Source organism: Monodelphis domestica, chromosome 3 (genome assembly GCF_027887165.1).
Source record: "Monodelphis domestica isolate mMonDom1 chromosome 3, mMonDom1.pri, whole genome shotgun sequence".
NCBI lineage: Eukaryota > Metazoa > Chordata > Mammalia > Didelphimorphia > Didelphidae > Monodelphis > Monodelphis domestica.
Window position 1 is genome coordinate 473,617,349 of NC_077229.1, and position 21,042 is coordinate 473,638,390.

Here is a 21,042-nt window from a genome sequence, read left to right on the forward strand (position 1 = left end):
CTGCCAGAACCTAATCTCAACTGAGTGCTAACTGGAAAGAAAAGCACATTTTCCTTGGTAGCAAAGGTATCTCCTTAGAGACATAAAAGCCGACTATGTCATTCTTTATATTTTAAAAATTCATTTCAATTCCAAAATATATATATCAAGAATTACATGACACTTGCACAGAGTAGCACTGGGGAATACTAAGGTGACTTGCCCTAGAGGGGCTTACAATCCAGTGGATATCAGAAGACAGAGATAGAAATAACAAAGGTACTGAGTGATGCAAGTAGGTCCTCATTGGTGTGAGTAGTGAATTCCCCTGAAGTGACCACATCATTCAAATTCACACCCCATAGTTCTTGGGGGGGGGGAGTATTTTACATAATTATAACCTCTAGTAGTATGTATTGAAATACATGTGACCTCCTCAAGGGATTCATCATTTGCACTAGTAGAACCTAGATATAACCTAATATCTGAGCTCCCTGAAAGAGAAGATAGAGAGATGCAACTTAAAGGAAAGCCATAATTGTTATTTTGATATAGTTTAGGAAGAGGGAGATATAATGGAACTAACCAGTAATTATAAATGAAAGGTTGTAGATGACATACATACAGAAAGAGAAATGATGTTGTATAAAGCCATAGTATCAAACTCAAAAAGAAAATGGATATTTGTTGACTTAAAAAGCCACAAATTAACATTATTTTTGTATGAAATTTTATGTACTGAATCAAACATTTCCCGGTGATATTTTAATTTTATTCCCAGGGAGTTTGGTTCTTCTGAATAGAAGATGGGACACTGAGCTTGGTTGGACTCATAAAGACCTGGGTTCAAATTCTGCCTCAGAGAACTTTGTGAACCTTATAAAGTCACTTGATTTCTTTGTGCCTCAGTTTCCTAATCAGTCAACTGGGGCAAGAGGAATGAATATGCCTCAAGAGATCAAAAAAAAAAGAGGGAGGGGATGAATATGTTCAAAAATATTTGTAGCATGTTTTTTTTCTTTTTTTGTCATTGGCAAAGAAAAGAAACTGAGGGAGTGCCAACCAATCCACCCCATTGAAGAACAACTGAACAAATTATGATAATACCATGTGATATAAGAAAAAAGAAAGGGATGGTTTTAGAGAAATCTGATAATATTTACATGAATTGATGCTAATAAAATGAGCATATTATATAGTTAATCATATTTGAAAGGTTTAGAAACTCAGATATTACTATAACAACCAACTATTATTCCAGAGGACTCAAGACAAAACAGATTACCCACTTCCTGATAGAGAGGTGATGGACTATAGAGTGAGGTGTTTTTTTTTCTAACATGACTAATGCAAGAATTTGTTTTACTTGACTAAAAATATTTGAAACCAAGTTTTGTTTTTTTCTTGCTCTTATTTTTAGGACAAGAGAATAAGGGATGGGAAAGAGAAAGTGGATCTTTAATTTGAGAAAATAATTTTTAAATAAAATTTTATTTTAAAAAAGGAAAAATAAAATGGGTGTAGGGTGACAACTTGAGGGTTTCCTACATTTTTACATTTATGATCCTCTGAATCATTTCCCTATTCTCCCTCTTAGGAGAAACCAAGCAAATCAAAATGAAAAAAAAATGCCCCTTTAGAACAATTGCCCAGGACCAATGCAGAGAAGCTTTGATGTTCTCTTTTAAAAAGTACCAGGACAAAGATTTTTCTGGAACTAGTGTAAAACTCCTGGAATATTAATAATGAATATAACATGATATTAAAAATAAAAGCACCAGACATATGGCTCAGAAGACCTGGACTCAAGTACCAACTTAATCAATCCCTTACTAACTAACTGACTCACTTGTGTTTAAGCCTGAAGCCCAACAACCATTATTCATATATATCTATCTAAAATTAGGACCATAGTATTTATACTATCACAGGACCATTGTGAGGAAGAGCTTTGTGAGCCATAAAATGCTACATGAGTGAGAATCAATTACCCTCTCTGAACTTCTGTGTTTCTTTAGTTCTGTGATGGCAAACCTACAGCACACATGCCAAAGGGGATGCTCAAAGCCTTCTCTGTGGGCACACATGCTGGAGAATTTGGCAGTTTGTTACAAGAAAGTCAGAGGAATCTGGGATCAGGCTGCTCTCCTCCCTTTCTCCTCATGTGTCTGAGGACATTTCTTATAGCACCCATTCCTTGAAAAGGTTCGCCATCACCGCCCTAAATTTGCTTTTTTCTGGGGCTTTGAAACCCAGTTATCACCAAAGGTCCTACACCAACACCCAACACCAGTATCTATGCATGAAAGGTAATGATTCTCCCCACATGCGGCAGTTCTGTGTTTATGCTAAAAGCTAGCCTGTTCTCCACATTGCTACAAATGAGTGGGCTTCCATCCAAGGAACCTGTGCTTGAACATTCCAGACATAAAGGAGGACAAAGTATGAGGCAGGCCAGTCAGTCTTTGAGCATTGTGGTTTTCCTTCTGAAGCCTGGGAATCAATTTACATAATTCACTTTTTCAGCATATGGAATCAGTTCTCACAGTCCAATGTCTTTTTTTATTATTATTTTAGATTTTGCTGAAATGAATCTTTTGTTTGCCTCAAGGTTTGCCTGCAAGGTTTATGCAGTGAAAGTTTTAAGTCAATAGGTTAATATTTATGAAAATCTCAAATGCATGAAGTGAATGCTCTACCTTCATGTTTAACAAATCAGGGTGCGAATGTATTAATTATTTATGTGAATTAATGAAGTTTCACCTAATATTTGGCATATAAATTATATTTGAGAATGCAAATTGCTCAGCCTGGCATTCAAGGCCCTCTATTATGGAACTCCCCCTTACCTATGCATCATTTTTTCTCCCATATTTTACAAGCAATGCATTCTAGCAAGCCTAGGCTACCAGCAGCCTGATCTTATACAGACCTCTGGGGCTTCTAGGTAAGGAGAGGAAGGAAAGTAATGAGCATTTATACAGTGCCTACCATATGTGTCAGCTAAATGTACTAAGTGCTTTACAATTATTATCTCATTTGATCTTTGAAACAGCCCTGTGACATAGCTGCTGTCATTATTCTTACGTTTGAGGAAGCTGAAGAAAACAAGGATTAAGTGGTTTGCCCAAGGCCACAGAGCTAGTCAACATCTGGAACTGGATTTCAACTCAGATCTTCCTGTCCACTGTGTCACATAGTAATTTCTAAGTATCCACATCCATTCTTATCTCCACTGCAAACATATTTGGATCCCCATCTATATCATCTGAAATCCTTCTTTTCCTTCAGGACCTTGATCAGAGGTTGCCTCCTCCATGAAGTTTCTCCTGCTGTCCTGAGTTGAAAGTGATTTCTCCCCCTTCAAATATTCCTAGAATTCTCTGTGCCACTTTTGTTGTATTTATTTCTCTCTCTCATGCCCTAATTATTTGTGTGCATGCCCTTTCTTCCCTATTAGATTATAAACTCCTCAAGACAGATACCCAACTTCAATCTGTCCTCCACATAATGGTCCAAGTGACATTCCTAAAGAGCAGGTCTAACCATGCCATTCCCCTTCTCCTTCACAGTAAACTAGTATCAAAAAATTAACAACACTATTAATCATTTAAAGCTTTAATAATCTTGACTACAATTTAGCTTCTCAGCCATATTGAATTTTATTCCCCTTTTGACACCCTATGGTCCAGTCATTGTGATCTTCCTACTGTTCCTCATACATGGCAATAAATTTCCCATCTCCATGCCTTTGTACTGTGCTTAAAATCATTCCCTTCATATCCACCTCTTGAAATCCATAGTTATCTTTAAGCCTGAGGTCAAGGGCTGCTTTCTATATGAAGGAAGATCTCCTAGCTGCCAATGCCCTAGATATGTTATACATACCTCTATGTATGTACAGGATTCACTCTGTTGAGTGAATTTTAGTTCTCTGGAATCAAGGACAAGTTTACTTCTGTCTTTATATGCTGAGGGTCTGGCACATAGTATTTAATAAATACTTTTTGAGTGCTTGGCTGGCTGGGAATTATTTATTTTTCTTTTTTGTAATTTGCAATATACTCAGTCTAATGTATCCACAACCTTGAAATGACCAATTTTGGTCAACTGACTTGCAAGCTATCCAGTGGCTAACAATAGTTGAAAGCCAACAATGAAATGAACTTTGGACTCATGAAATGAGTGTAAATAGAAAATCTGAATGAATCAAACAAATTAGTAATCAAGTTAAATTTTCTTTTAATATCTTTGATTAAAGAATGCAATTAAACATTCTCTTTTATATTTAACAGAAAATCCTCCATTTTGGGTCCTTCATTTATACCCCCCCTTTCAGACTGAATGGAGATAACCTTTTTCATGCTTCTACCCTATGGATCTATAGTCTACTTATGACCTTCCTCAGTGCCTTCACATGGGCCACAAAATTTTTGGAATACATGCACTGTGCTCTTAGGCTTTTCTCTCTCCAACTTGTCTAAGATAAAGGATTGACACAACGATCCTACAAATTTATCCAGTGTCCTTTCTTACCTCCATAAATCCTATAAAGAACTCTCTGGAGGTTTTAGTCCAATTTCCTTCCCATACACAGAATTAGACTCAATTTATGAAATGACAAGCTCATATAGCAATAGTCATCAAAGTCTTTGCAAAGCGCTTCATGGTTATTTGGGAATATTGAACTTCCTTCAAAGTAATATTTCATAGCTCTCTGTGTAGTTTTGTTTCTTTGCCTTGGGTTTGTTTATTATTGAGCATTACATTGACTGTAATAGCATTTTTATTCGATTGTTCCTTTCCTTCATAACAAAGTGGCATTCTGGTCACAACCCTTTGAATCCTACTAAATTGTTTAAGGGACAGCTAGGTGACTCAGTGACTGGAGGCAGGAATACTCATCTTCCAGTAAAAAACTCTAGCCTCAGATATTGGCAATCTGTATGATCCTGGGAAAGTCATTTAACAGGCAAAGCCTGCTTGCCTCAGTTCCCCATCTACAAAATGAATTGGAGAAAGAAATGGCAAACTACTCCAGTATCTTCGACAAGAAAACTCCAAAAGGGATCATAAAGAGTCAGGCACAACTAAAAAACAACCCAACGTACTAACAAATTGTTTAAGAGCAAAAGAATATCTACTACCCAACCATTTGAACTCAGTCACCAGGGTCTTGCCCCAGAAGATCATTTGTATATATTCTAGATTTAATTCTCATGTGCATGCTGTTCCCCACCACCACCTACAATGACAGTAAACAGTTTGGGGGTGAGGAGTGTTTGATTTTTGTCTTTGTATTACCAGGACCTAGTGTATAGGAGACATATAATAAATGTTTGTTAAATTACACTAAACAACTAGTAAGTCTTCCTTCTACCTTGAGCAGGAACATGCTTAAATGTAACTGGTTTTAAATACAGCCGTCATTAACTGGCATTAATGAAGGCAGTGTACACCTGTAAATCTTTCCTAGACATGTGTTTGCAGAGAAGTCAAGGAGAGAGATGCAAATAAGAACACAGGTACTTTTTTATTGCTCATATTCTAAGTCTCTTATGTTAGAGAAGAGACATTCCTTGGCAAGACCACAGAAATAAGTGCAATAAAAGTTTGGTACTCCCTGTGGGACATTGGACAAGTCAAATTTAATACTGAGGAGCCTTGTTTTTTTTTCACCTGTATGAGGCAAAATTATATAATATGCTGTGTGTTAAGTAGCTCTTCTACTCTTGGAAGTATGTTTATGAAATGGCATTCTTGTGTCTCCAGTTAGAAAGGAAAATTCTTTAATAATGTGCCAGGATGGATTGAGTTCTCTGAGCTCTGATAGGAAAAGTCCCTCTCTCCTGTGTATCCCCCATGACAAACAATGGGGCTTAGAAAAGATGGACAAGTGCTTCTAAGAAATAATGCTAAATCCAATAATTCTATTCTTTAACAAAGTATTTTTAAATATTGTTAACCAGAAGTAAGGTTGGAAGGGGGTAGGAGTTTCCCCCTCCTGTCAGCTAGCTTATTTCTCTCACTGAGGCAAAATCCATGATAAAAAGCATACAATCACATGCCTCACCTCTTCTCCATTTAAAAACCATGTATCTCATTGTCCTAACAAAGAAATTGTAGATGTGGCAGACAATGGCTGAACCCACAGCAGTACTGCTGCCATGGTACAAAGATGACTTCCTATCTTTCTCCCCTTTTCCTATAAGGGAAACCAAAACTACCACCCTATTTCCTATTTGAAAAACTCCACCCTCCTCTCTTCCCAAACTGAGAACTACAAATCCTAGGACTTTTAAGGCCAGACGATCCATTTCCAATGATTATTACCAATCTGTAAAATGGGAATAATAAAAACAATAACAATAATTGCACTACCTACTTTACAATGTTGAATTAAATTATCTTTATAAAGTGCAAAAGACAACATTATTTGCATCCATATGGGTCTTTGCAGTTTACAAAGCCTGTTTCTCAGAGTAATCTTATAAGAGATTGCAATATTATTATTCACATTTTACAAATGAGAAAATTGGAATTTGTCTGTATTCAAATGGCTAGTAAACAAGTACAACCTAGATTTAAACTTGGGTCTTCTGACTCTAAGTCCAGCTTCCTTTCCATTATAAAAAGTAAGCTGCTATTATTTTGAGATTTAATTTAAGTAATATTCCTTTTAAGTGTTATTCCCCTTGTCAACTAGCTAATAAACTGTTTTATGAATACAGTCTGACTGTTTTATAAAACACTTAGTTCATAATTGATGTTAGCAGGAGAAATGATAGTCCAAGCAAGGAATATATAAAACAAAGCCATTCAAAAACTTACAAACATTTAAGTAGAGAAACACAATTTCAATTCCAATTCTTTTAAAATTATTAATATCATGATTACTCCATTTCTCTAAGTTTGGGGCATTTTTTTCTGAAAGTTTAACAAAAATACCAGTTCTGTTTCTAGCTTGGGGCTTAATTTACCAGACATGTATAGTTTATTGAACCAATCAAGGCTATGGGAACCACAGAAGAGTGCAGATCATTATGTCTTCATTGATTGATCTATTCAGCACCCAACTGACAGAAGACATTTTTTTCGTATGTGAGAATCTTTACAATGTTGCTTTGCAATAAGAGTAGTAGAAAATACATGCCAATGTTTCCTTTTTTTATTTTCCTATTTTTAAAGGAAGTTTTCTATTTTGTTAAATAATGGCGTTAAACATATTAGCCATTTCTACCTCCAACACAATTTAATTTTTATCTACACAGGCACAGTAGATTCAAAAAAGATTTCAATCTAATAAATATTTTTAAGCATTTGCAAAACACTATATTAAATGCTCCCATAAATTTTTAAAATCTTTATCTTCTGTCTTTGAGTCAATACTGTGTATTGGTTCAAAAGCAGAAAAGCAATAAGGGCTAGACAATGGGGATTAAGTGACTTGCCCAGGGCCACACAATTGGAAAGCATCCAAGGCCAAATTTGAACCAGAATCTCTTATCTCTAGGACATCCATTGAACTATCTAACTACACTTCTCCTCTAAAATTATAAAGATGAGAAAAGAGATAAAAAATTCCATATTCTTTTTTTTTTCTTAAAGCCACTTGAACCAGTAATATGTTATATTCTGTATTCAATGTAACTGGGATCTAAAGATTGAAGACATTGTGAGCCATATTTTAGGAGGTTTTAGAATCCAAGAAAAATTAGAGCATTTCCTCAAAACTGAGTTTATGCAATACTGTAGAAAATTCTGTATTTTTAGTTAGCAAATAAGATTTTTTTATCATAGGTACAAGAATGAGTCACAATTATAAAAAAAAAATACTACACATATAGTATTCTAAATGTTTTACTTAGGCTAGCTCCTGTCTAACAGTTTGCCATCTTAGAGACATAATATTTCCAAGTGGAAACAGTCAACAGATGTTGGTAGAGAGAAAAAAGGACATGCAAAAACAGAACATATAAAACAGAAAATGTTATTTCAAAAAGGAAAGGACTCACCTCTCTGTGTTTTCTCAGGACTAACTACAACCTTAGACTATCTTGACAATATTAGAGTTGTCAAAGTACAGTTGTGACTATGATGGTTAATCTCCCATAAGTAATGGGAGAGTAATTTTATTACTATATTTTGCTTTCATTTCAATTATTCAATCACTTTGTATCAGTTATATTTCCAAATATGTCCCTGGCTTCTCTCCTCCAAAAGTCTGGCCTTGTAAGAGAGAGACAGAGACAGAGACAGAGTCACAGAGGGAGAGAGAGAGGTGGAGGGAAGGAGGAAGGGACGCAGATCAGAAAAACTAACAATACATAAAGAGTATGATAGAAGAGGTTATTTTTCTCCCATAGTCTCCCCACCTATGCCAAGAAGTGAGACAGACAGACAGATAGACAGACAGACAGACAGATAGATCAGACAGACAGACAGACAGATAGATAGATAGATAGATAGATAGATAGATAGATAGATAGACAGATAGACAGATAGATAGATAGATAGATAGATCAATAAAATATATTTTTCTCATTTCTTCATTGAAAACAAACAGTCATTATAACTCAACAAATTTTGGGGAGGGGGCTATATGTTATGTTGTCATTCATGCATTTGCATTCTTGTAGTCATTAAATATATTGTTTTCTTGCCTATGCTTGCCTCATGAATCAGTTCATATAAATCTTCCCATCTTCTAAGTATTTTTTGTATCCATTATTTCCTCTGGACTAATGATATACCAATACCTTCATGTACTCCATTTAGTCTTTCTCTCGCAATAGAAATCAACTTTGTTTCTAGTTCTCTGTTACAATAAAAATTATTATATATATATATATATATATATATATATATATATATATATATATATATATATATATATATACACACACACACACTTTGGCTTTGCCAGCCTCTACTTTGATTAATCCATTGTAGAACATTCTACCACTATATGCTTCTTCCTGACTTCATCTGCATATTAGGTCCCCAAGCCTGAAAACATTTCATATTGCCCCTTTATATCCTAAGCCCATTCCCAAAATCACTCCATATGGGCCATGTGTAGACCATATGCAACATATGAGAGCAGTAAGGGAAATAGACTCCTCCTCCTCCCTTACTGGACAAGTGCCCTAGGCCCAAGGCAACTCAAGGGCAAAGGTGTTTCTGTTTTCTTTAGGGGAAAGGGACCTGGAAACCAGCCCAAGGTCCTCTTTTTTCCTCAGCCAATCCCTTCCCAAATAACAGAAACCCTAAGCCTGTTGAGAGACCTATAGCTTCTCCAAGGAGGTATCATTGGGCCCAAGCCAGTTCTAGCCCACACCTGCTCATTCTCATGAGCCCTTCCCAATAAGCTCAGCCTTAAACTACTATAACAAGGATCCCAACTGTAGTTTAGGTTCATTTAGACAATACTATAAGTGTTTCAGTTTTGGCCAAAGTCCAATTCACTTTTACCAGTGATTTTTTTTTCTCATTAATTCTTAAGTCCACATGCCCTTTTCAGGAAATTTAATTCACATGATTTCAATTCATTTATGCACAGGATCTTATGTTAGCTCTCTGATGACAGTAAACTTTCTAATTAATCCTTCTTTGGACCAGGGAGTCATGCTTTTTCCAGTGTGGCCAAAAACAAAGTTTAAATGTCACAAATTTGGTCAATTCTATCATTTCAGAACTCATGAATATAGGCTCTCTTTCTGCCTACATTTGAGTCCAGAATAAACTCTGACCATAAAGCACCTTACAAATTTTTCATGAGGGCATCTGATGGATAGATAAATGGCAATGTGACAGCTGTTTTTCCCTTTACCCAGCTTCCATTATTAACAGTTATTCTTTGGGCTGATGCCACTTTTCTTGAAGTCATTTCTGTATGCCAGGATAACCCAGTCAATTAAATGAGTAAATAAAGGAACCTAATGTCTACACAGTGGTTGGCATCATGTAAGCCAAACAACTTGGTCATATATTGCAATTACCCATCATCATACTCAAGAAGAAAGAAGAAAAATGGATGGAAGTCTGACAAAAAGAGAAACATCATCCCTTGGTCTGATTTCTATGTCAATCATAGGGATAGTAAGCCAGATCTAAAAACAAATAGAGATACATTTTAGTCTCCTATCTTAAAGGCAGAAAAGAGGGAAGTCCAAACTCAGGACTAGCTGAACAGCTGCTTCACTGAGTCCCCTGAGGTAGGTCCTCTACCTTTGCATTGATAGCCATCCCTCCAAAAGGGATTATTGGCATCCTTGATCTTGTGCTCCTTCACACTGATCTTGTGTTGTCCCTCTTCTGAAGTCAGACACAAATATCAGTTAAAGTCCCATAATATTTAACAACCAATAGCAGGTTTCAACAGTCTAAAGCTATTGAGTATGCAATGTTGTCAGGGCTCAATAGTGTACCTAAACCAAAGATGAGGAACTATTCTAAGGGAACCTCAGTTTTGAAGCTTTCTCTATGAACCATTTAGGTAGTATACTGGAGGAAAAATAGCAGTCAGAAAGACCTGAGTTCAAATCTAGCCTCAGATCTTTGTTAGCTGTGTGACCCTGGGCAAGTCACTTTAAAAAAAAAAACTTTCTTTGCCTCAGTTTCTTCATCTGTAAAAAATGGAGTTAACAATATCACTTTTTCCCAGTATTGTTGAGAGAGTCAAATAAGATAAAGCACTTAATCTAGTACCTGGCACAAAGTAAGTACTGGATAACTGACTACTATCAGTATTATCATTTAATCTCTCTTGCCTTGGTAAAATAGGGAATGTTGTATGGATCAATTAAGATAATAATTGAAAAAGCTAAGTAGGTAGGCCAGTGTCAGATACATAGTAGGCACTAAATAAATGACTCTAGGCTTCATTGGAAGCCTCCTTCTCTCTCTCCTCTAGACTTAGACACCTCTTACAATTTCACCACATAATTTAAACTTTAATCAATTCTGTTTTGAACTGTTCTCTGTTTCGTATTATGATCTTTTCTTCTAATAAGTTACAATCTTTTTTACTATATTTTAGACTGCTACATGGTACAATATCTACCTTGTTTCTGGGTTGGTTGCCTTACCCATTTGGAACCCCACAATTTCATGGTGCTTCTTCTGCTAATGAGCATAAAGTAACATGTCTGCAGATCTATCCAGTTCATCTTGTGTCAGATTCACTTCCTCTATTGTTATAATTTTAATGAGTAAGCCACAAATTCTGAATTTAAAATAATCTCTTTTGATCAAATTAATTAGACTTTTCTAAGTAATAATTAGTGTTGTGCCACATGATAGTCTGGACATAAGCTATAAATGACAACAAATAACATTTATTGTTAATATATCAAACCAGAGAATGTCTTCTGAATAATGTCATAGATTCATAGAAAAAAGAAATATTTTAGAAAAGAATTATTCATGCAAATAGCCTATCTAGGCTCTAAATTAGGTACAAAAGAGTGTTAAAGAAATTATAATAAAACTTTTCCACTTTAAAATAATATTACTGACAACCCCTCCTCCAAAAACATCTTCTCTAATGCCTCCCTCCACGTGTGTGGAGATAGCTCTTGTATGGTATAAGGCTACAAAGGCCTAAGTTCTGTCCATCTCTGAAGACTTCTAATGTGGACCTGACATCTGTGAACAGACAAATCAAATATATACAGGCTCATTACCAAAAGCTTTGCATAATGAGGGAGGATTGAGGACAAGAACATGGCAATCCATGAAACAGAAAGCTATGTAGAACAGCTCTCAGTCTGGACCTTTGTAATTTTTCAGTTAAAATAGTGGAGTATCAGAAAGGAAAAGAAAATGTACAAAGAATCACATCGTCCTAAGACCATCTACAAAACATGAAACACATTAGGAGTGAACAATCTGGAATTCTGATCTCACAAGGAATTAGATGCCATACCTCTAGAGAAAACTAATCACATCTATACTGTCTTTCCCTCTGTATGTGAAACTAGAAAACATCAGTTGCATCTAGATGGAAGTAAATTCTCCAGAGAGAACCTAACTTTGTAGATTTTCCATAGAGAAGATAGCCAAAGGCAGTTAGATGGCACAGTAATTAAAGAGAGCCTTGGGCTGAGAACCAGGAAGAATTGAGTTCAAATCTAGTCTCAATCATTTACTGGCTATGTGACCCTGGGCAAATCACTTAATCCCATTTTTCCATCAACTATAAAAATGAGAGCCAAAATAGCACCTACCTCCCTGAGCTATTGTGAGGATCAAATAAGATATTTGTTAAGGACTTAGCAAAGTGTCTGGCACAAAGTAGCTACCATATAAATGGCAGCTATCATTTTTATTATTAGACAATAAGAGATACCAGTACAGAGGCCATTTGGTCATCATGATTGCACTTTAATTAGAACTGTAAACAGTTTGCCATGAAGGTAATTATAATTTATGCAATGTCTGTTTCAAACGATGAAGAAATGGAGAAATTCTACAAATAAGTTGACAATTCTCTCCAAACTGCTTTAAAATATACTTGATGAACAATAACTAAAATGTAAGGATGAATTCAAGAAAGGAAAAAAGAAAGATATACTGGAAAATGTGGTTTGGGAAAACCAAAGAGCCTGAAAACTTGTAGGCTGTTCAAGAAGGCGCACATCTGTATATCATTAATGCTTTCCTGGGTAAGATAATTGAAAGAGGTTACAATGGTAGACATTGAAAAACATCACAGAAAAAGAGACTAATTGTAGTTTAACAGTCAGGAAATAACAGTTCAATTGGAAAAGTCATTTAGAAGCAGCTATCTATATGCAGTTAACTTATTAATTGTTAGAGCAAAGGTCAAAATGAATACCAATTTGGAAGATCAACCAATCAACAGGTATTTGTTGAGTGTCCACCCTGTGCCAGACGTATGAGAAAAATGATAACATTTCCTGTTTCCAGAGAGCTTCTTTGGGTAAGACAGAATAAAAATAATTAAATATATAATGAATACTTGATCTAAACTAAAAGATTAAAATAAGATAATCTTTGTAAATACAGTAGTACCTGCTGGGCCTGTTAAAAGAAATTATTGATAACAAAAAGTTGGGAAAATGGACAAATCAAAAGAAATAACTAATGATTATTTATGACACAAAATAGTCACCAAAATAAAAAGGAGTCAAAAAAAAACAACAACACATGAATAAAAAAATACAGATAGACATGACATCCAGTGGAAAGAATGAAATGACTTATTCTCTGAAAAGTACCACTTCAAGTTCTAAAAACACAAATTTGTATGTATGTGTACACACACACACACACACACACAGAGAGAGAGAGAGCGATAAGCAAGCTATGTATAGGATATATAGGAAATAAATAAGACAGGGAAGGTAATAGAATTGAAGAACTGATATAGGATTCCTGTAGAAGATGAGATTTTAATTTGGACTTAAAAGAACTTGAGGAAGCAGAGATAGGGAGAATAATCCAAGCAGAAGGGACAACCAGAAGGAATGTCAAAGCTCAGAGATGGAGTATTTTTTTTTTCATAAAATAGCCAGGAAGCCACTGTCCTGTGGTAAGGAATAAGGTGCAAGAATACTGGAAAGATAGGAGAAGGCTAAGTTATGAAGGCCTTTGAATTCTAAACAGAGGATTTTGAGTATCCTGGCATTCATTTATTTAGGTGGGGATTGTAGGGGGAATAGAATGGAAAGGGGAATATCAAAAGATCTGTACATTAGGAAAATCACTTTGCGGACTAAATGGAGAATGGATTGAAGTGAGGAGACCCTAGAGGCAGGCAGGCCCACCAGTTGGCCATTGCAACAATCCTTGTATATGGTGATAAAACCTATAGTTGACATATAATGATGTCATAAGAAAGAAGCAGCATATTTAATGGCTGTTGCAAACGTGAAATCTATAGTCCTTAGTAACAAATTGGACATAGGGAATGAGAAATAGTAAGAAGTCAAGAATGATCCCTAAGACATGGCCCTAGGGAACTAAGAGGATTGTGTTACTCTTTATTATAATCAGAAAGGTAAGGAAAATTCAGGAGGGAAGATAATGAATTTGTTTTTTAGTTAAAGGTGTCTATTTGACATCCAATTCATGATGTCCAAAAAGGCAGTTGGAGAAGTAAAATTGTAGGTCAGCAGAAAAATTGGTTCAAAATAGGTTGATTTGAGTATTGTCAGCACAGAGATGGTAATTAAGTCCATTGTAGCAAATGGGATTCTCAAGGAAGTATAGAGGAAGGAGAAAAAAAAAAGAGCAGGACAGAACCCTATGGGACACCTTTGGTCAGAGGGCACCATCTGGATTGAGAATCCAACAAAGACTGAGAAGGACAGTTTAGATAGACAGGAAGAGATCCAATGGTGTCCCAAAAAACCAGGGAGAAGAGAATATCAAAGAAGAAAAGTTACTCAACTATCTACAGAGATGTTGAGGAAAATAAGGATTGAGAAAAAGGCAAAAGAAATTAAGAAATCATTGGTGACTTTGGAAAGAGCAGTTTGGTTGAAATGATGATGTCAACAATCAGATTGGAAGAGGTTAAGAAGAGTGTGAAGGGAGAGAGAATAAAGATGCTTATTGTAGAGGGGATACATGAGTTTGTAGCTAGTGGGAAATGAGCCAGTAGACAGGGAGAGAAGAAGTTAAGTGATAGAATGGGAACAAGAGAGGAGCAATATTTTGGAAGAGACAAGATCAAATGTGATCACTTGGGCAAATAGGAGGTTTAATCTTGTTGAGTAGTAAGATGACCTATTCACATGAGACAAGGGCAAAAGGAGGAGAAATGGCAGAAGGCACATGACTTAATCAAGATGATATGGAAAAAGGGGAAGAAGAGATCATTGCTCATGGCAAAATGACCTCAATTTTTTTTATAAAATATAATGTAAGTTTCTTAGTTTAGAGAAGTGAGGGGAAAGGGAACCATAGGAAATTTGAAAAGGGAAGAAAAGATTTGAAAGAATTACTCTAAAGAGTGGAATAGAGAACTGTTAAGGGAAATTTGGCAAGCTTACCTAGCAGCAATGAGGGCTCAACTGAGGTTGTGTAACATAAATTTGTGGTGGATCTAGTCATAAAGGTTGCATAGTTCTTCACCTTTGTTCAGCAACACATGTAGAGGAGCAAAGATGATGAATATTAGGAGTAAACCAAGGATGAAGCTTGGCAAAGCACAAAAGTAAAAAGATAAGAGGACTAAAGGACTCAAGAGAAGAGGACAGTGTAGAATTTCATTGGTTCACTGAGAATTCGGCATGGAGAAAATAGGAGAGAGGTTATTTTAGTGGAGATAGTCTTTAAGGGCAGAAAGTATTTGAAGTGAAAATGAGCCTGAACAAAAAACCAGCTAAGCATCATAATTCTGAAATCATTTGTCAGTTATATAGCATGTGTCAGTTAAATAAGTGATTGTCAATTGCCTCTATTTTCATTATTGGCAAACAATGACTTTTATACTTTCCCTCAATATGCTAAAGCTGGATTAATTTAGGTGTCTTTTCTTATAGACCTATCATTTAGTCAAAATTAGTTTATAATAGAAAAATGATTTCATTTGTTGCATAATCTTAGAGTGAAACCATTATTAGAAAATCAAATGTATTATCTTCACACACATAAAAAGCTTATTTTTATTTTCTTTTTTTCCTAAATTTTACAAAACCATATAAAACATGCATTTCCAAATAAAAAAGAAAAAGAATATTGTACATAAAAGAAATCAAAATCTCATATATTTAGTTCATTTTTGTCATATCTACATAATAAATCCCATACACAAGTATCCCAGTCCCTCCCCATCCTTTCTGCCTCATAAAAGGTATCATCTGGGAGAACAGCATGTTCATATAAATTAAATATTTCATGTTTTCACCTTTCAATTCACTTTCTAGAGGTAACATTCACAGTTTATTCTTCCAGCATTCATTCTGTAGCTATTTATAAAGTTCTCTTCATTCTACTCATTTCACTGTTCATTATCTCCTATAGTTCTTACCAAGTTTTTTTTTAATAGTCTGCTCTTCACTTCATATGGCACAGTAGTATTGCATCACAATCATATACCATAATTAGTTTAGCCATTCCCCCACTGAAGGGCATTCTCTAAATTTCCAATTCTTTGTCACCACAAAGAGAGATACTAAAAATATTTTGGAACTTATGGGTTCTTTTCCTTTCCTTGATCTCCTTGGGAAATAGGACCAGCTACAATATTTCTGGGCCAAAGGGCATACAGAGTTTTATAACTCTTTGTGTATATGTCCAAATTGCTCTCCAAAATGGTTGGCTTATTTCACAACTCCACCAACAGTGTATTAGTGTCCCTATTTTCCCACATCCCTTCCAACATTTGTCATTTTGCCCTTCTGCCCCTTTAACCAGTCTAATGGGTATAAGATGATATCTCAGAGTTGCTTTGTTTGTTTGTACTTCTCTAATCAGCACTGATTGAGAGCATTTTTCATATACCTATATGTGGCTCTGATTTCTTCATTTGAAAATTGTTCATTATTTTTTGCCCATTTATCATTTGGGGGATAGCTCTTACTCTTATAACTGTAACAAAGTTTTATATATATATATATATATATATATATTTATACACACACATAGGCCTTCTATAAAAGTTTTTTCCTAATTTTTTGCTTTCCTTCTAATCTTGGCAACATTTATTTTATTTGTAGAAATACTTTTCAATTTAATGCCCTCCAAGTTACCCATTCTGCATTTCACAATATTCTCCACCTCTTATTGCCTCATAAATTCTTTTCCTATCCATAAATCTGATAGGTAAAATGTTCCCTACTTTTGTATTTTACTTATGATTCTCCTTTTATATCTGGATCGTGTATCCATTTTAATCTTATCTTAATGACTGGTTTAAGATATTAACCTATACCTAGTTTCTGCCAAACTAACTTCTAGTTGTTCCATCAATTTTTACCAAACGTTTTCTTACCCCCAAAACCAGGTTCTATGTGTTTGTCAAATACAAGATTACAGTAATCATTTACTGATGAAAACAGAGTTTATACAAATTCCTTTTACTCTTTTCATTACTTTTAATCTGTTTTTAATATTTTATTATCTGTATATAAAATAATACCATGAGAGGTAAATTGTCCCTGTTCAGAAATATTTTCATAACTCAATTCAACTTAATTTGACAGCATTTATTAAGTACCACCTGTGTGTAAATCTTTGTGCAAGGTCTTCGACAAGACCTAAAGTTTAGAGAATATAGAATCCCTGCCTTCATTGAACTTACAATCTAGTAGATAAGTATGATATTTATACAAATAACAATGGGCTTTTTTAAAATAGAGAACTATATCAAAGTGGAACTTGCTCTCAAGAATTTTACAATGTAATGGGAAAGATAAGTGGGTAAATAACTGAAATGTTTGCTGTTCTTATTGTTGAACAGTGATTTCGGCCATATAGAGAACTGTGGTGTCCCCACTAGTCTTTGACAATCAACTACTTGCCTACAAATCATAGTCTTAGAGAATTATTTAGAGTTCAAACAGATTAAATGACCTAAGCTAATATGTGCTTGAACCGTGATCTTCCTGAGGTTTCCATCCACAATGCCACTCTGCCTTCCTATTGCTGAGCATCCTTCCTTGGAAAAGAACATCTCAAGACACATATGACCTGCACCTGAATTTGATTTTTTTTTGAGATTGGGTTATTGAGATAGGGTTAGACAAAGTAATCAGCCTCACTCTCTCTTTCGGAGTCAATGAAGTCCAGTGGAAAGACAGAAATAAGGACCACTGGTGATGACCTAAGATGCAATGAATGACTTTGGTGTCTTTGATGTCTGACCAAGCTCTAAGTGCTCCACAATGATTGCTTCAGCCACTTCATGGGCATTAGAACAAACTGTTCTCATCCCCCCATTCTTCCAGGGAAAGTTTTCACATGCCTGAAGCAGACATGCCCTTACTCACCAACGTGTTTGAGACCTCTCAGTTATACTGAACCAAGTTTAACCCATCTGCTAAGACAATTTTACCAGCTTGTGGCCACTATAACTACTACAGCTTCTTCAAAGCACAGGTAAGAGTTGAGTGAGAGGTCAACACCAAAGGTAGATGAGCAGCCCTGAAAAAGGAATGGCAAGCCCTCACCCCATAGGTTCTTGTCCTCTTGGAATATCCCTATAATGCAAAGCAAAATATGTAAAGTCCACAGAAGAGAATTACAAAGTATTGCAGGAACTCAAGAGGGAGAGATTACTTCTAGGTATCAAGGTAAAAGAAGGTTTTATGGAGGAGGGGGCATTTGAGTTGGATTTTAAAGAATTGGAAGAATTTAAAGAAGCAAGAGATGAGAAAAAAGCATTGTAGGTAGGGGAATGATCTGAGCAAAGCTAAAGAGGTGAAAAACAGAAGGAAGGGAATGTCTTGGGAATGATTTACTTTAAAAGGAACATAGAGTTCAAAACTAAAATGAGACCCAACCAAACACTTTGTTTTGAAGCTGTCTACTTAAAAATTCCTGTTGTACCAATCACAAAGAAAGGTGATGACACTATGAATCCATTGATTTCTAGAATTTTTAAAGTATGATAAAAAGGAATACATGGGGTTTAGAGGAGGGGTTCAGAATAATAATATCTATTCATACTAAGGCTAAAAGTACATTATAAGAAAAAATGTTAATCTAGGACAAGAGACATATAACCCTGGACCAACAGGGTTTGCTGTTGCCTCATGCATGCACTTTCGACTTAAGTATAGGTTCTGGAAAAAGTTAAGGGCTTTCAAAGAAGGCCTATCATTTTGTCAAATTAATCAGTAAACATTTATTAAACTCTTTCTATGTGCCAGGCACTGTGCTAGGTGTTAGGGATACAAAAGGAAGCAAAAGGCTGTACCTACATTCCAAGATAACAGAAATCACAATTAGGTTTTGTCAAAATTACTTTCAGTAACAAAAACTATTTTAATTATTATGAAATCTGAAGAACAAGATTGAATTTAAACCTGGAAGAGGGGTTAAGGTTCACAGCTAGACAACAGCAGTTCATGTGAAAAAGACCTAGAAGTTTTAGTGGAATATAAGCTCAATTTGAGTCAAAGATATGATTTGGTATTAAAAAAAAAAAAAAGCTACTATAATTCTCTAATGCAATAAGAGAAATATAGAGTCCTGTACTAATACCCTGTTGGTGGAGTTGTGAATTGGTCCAACTATACCAGAAAACAATTTGGAACTACATCCAAAGGATTTTAAAACCATGCATATCCTCTGACATAGAAATACCATTAGAAGGTCTTTATCAGAAAGAGAACAAAGAAAAAGGGAAATGATTTATTCATAAAAACAATATTTATGGCAGCTCAAAGAATTAGAAATTGAGAGAATTCCCATCAACTGGAGAATGGCTCAACAATTTATGGTAGGTGGTTGTAATGGAATATTATTCTGTTATAAGAAATTATGACAAGTTGGTTTTAGAAAAACCTGGGAAGATACATGAACTAACACAAACTGAAATGAGCAGAACCAGAACACTGTACACAGTAATAGCAATTTATAATGATGATCAACTGTTAAAAACTTAGCTACTCTGATTTTTCAAGACAGTGATCCAAGACAATTCATAAGGGCCTGTGATGAAAAATATTATCCACCTTCAGAGAGAGGACTAATGAAATCTGAATGCAGATTGAAGCATGCATTTTTCACTTTATTTTTCTTGGGTATTTGTGTGTTTTCTATTGCAACATGGCTAATATAAAATACATTTTGCATGACTTCTCATATAATATTGATATAATATGGCTTGCCTTCTCAAGGGACTGGAAAGGAACAGAAGGGAGGGAGAGACATGGGAATTCAACCTTTTAAAACATGAATGTGGTGAAAAAAATTTTATATTTGGGAAATTTTAACAAATTTTTAAAATGTTATTAAACATAGAATCCTGAATGAGTGAGGCAAAAGTCTTACTGCATTTTGCTCTGATCTGGTAAGATTCAAGTTAAAAGATTATGTTCAATTCTTGGAAGTATATTTAAGATATTAGTATAGTCATAACTATAGAATTTTGCACCTAGACAAAAATAGCTTTGCGGGAAGAGATTTCGAGTATAATCTTAACTATGTACTATTATACCCAGAGAAAGAGAGCAATCAAACCTTTCCTTGACCTATAGGAATTGGTGGAAAAAGCAAGCCAGTTGAAGTACACCACAGTGATGGACTTGGGGTGAGGGAAGGGAAGAGGAGGGAGAAAGGGGTAGCTATGTCAGTAGAGGCTCAGAGAAGACTGAGAAAAGGCAGAGGCAAAAGGACTGTGCTTGCTGAAGGAAGGAAGTGCATCCCATCCTCCCACCAGATGAAATACTCCCCAAAGCAAAACTCAGTTTGCTTCATGCTAGTAATGTCTCTATATATTAATAAGCTTGACACTATCTGGAATAGATGGAGCAGAGTGATTGGTACTCAAAACCTTACCAAATAAGAATCACTTGAAGGGAAAGAGAGACATCATGGCTGAAGACTTCAAGAGAATATTATTGCTTCTTGCAAGTATTGGAAGGACTACAACATGGAAGAAAAGTTTCAACTGTCATTTTTCTTTCTTCCTTTCTTCCTTCTCAGTCTTATCTTTGAAACTTTTCTGGCACCTTCTATAGGACAACACCAAAGTTGTGTTGAAGCATCCAGTAATGGTAGTTGCTGGAAAAGGTTTTTTTGTTTGTTTTCTTAAAGAAATCAAGGGGCCCTCTCTAATTAAACAAATCTCTATTCACATGTACCCCTAATGTGGTTCTAATTCACACAGGGAGCACATCACACAGGGAATATTGTAGTCTTTATTGACTCTAATCCTAATTCTTCCTACTCTGATGAATCACATCCCCAGAGCAAGAATTCATAACCCTCTCTGGGTTCTCAGGGAACCCTAAATGGATTGTAATTTCCTCTAATGACATCAGCTCAAGTTCCCCTTCTAGTTCATTCCCCTCAATGTTAATAAATAGTAAGTAGCACTTCAATATTATTTGACCAATTAACAGCAAATAACTTTTTGATCAA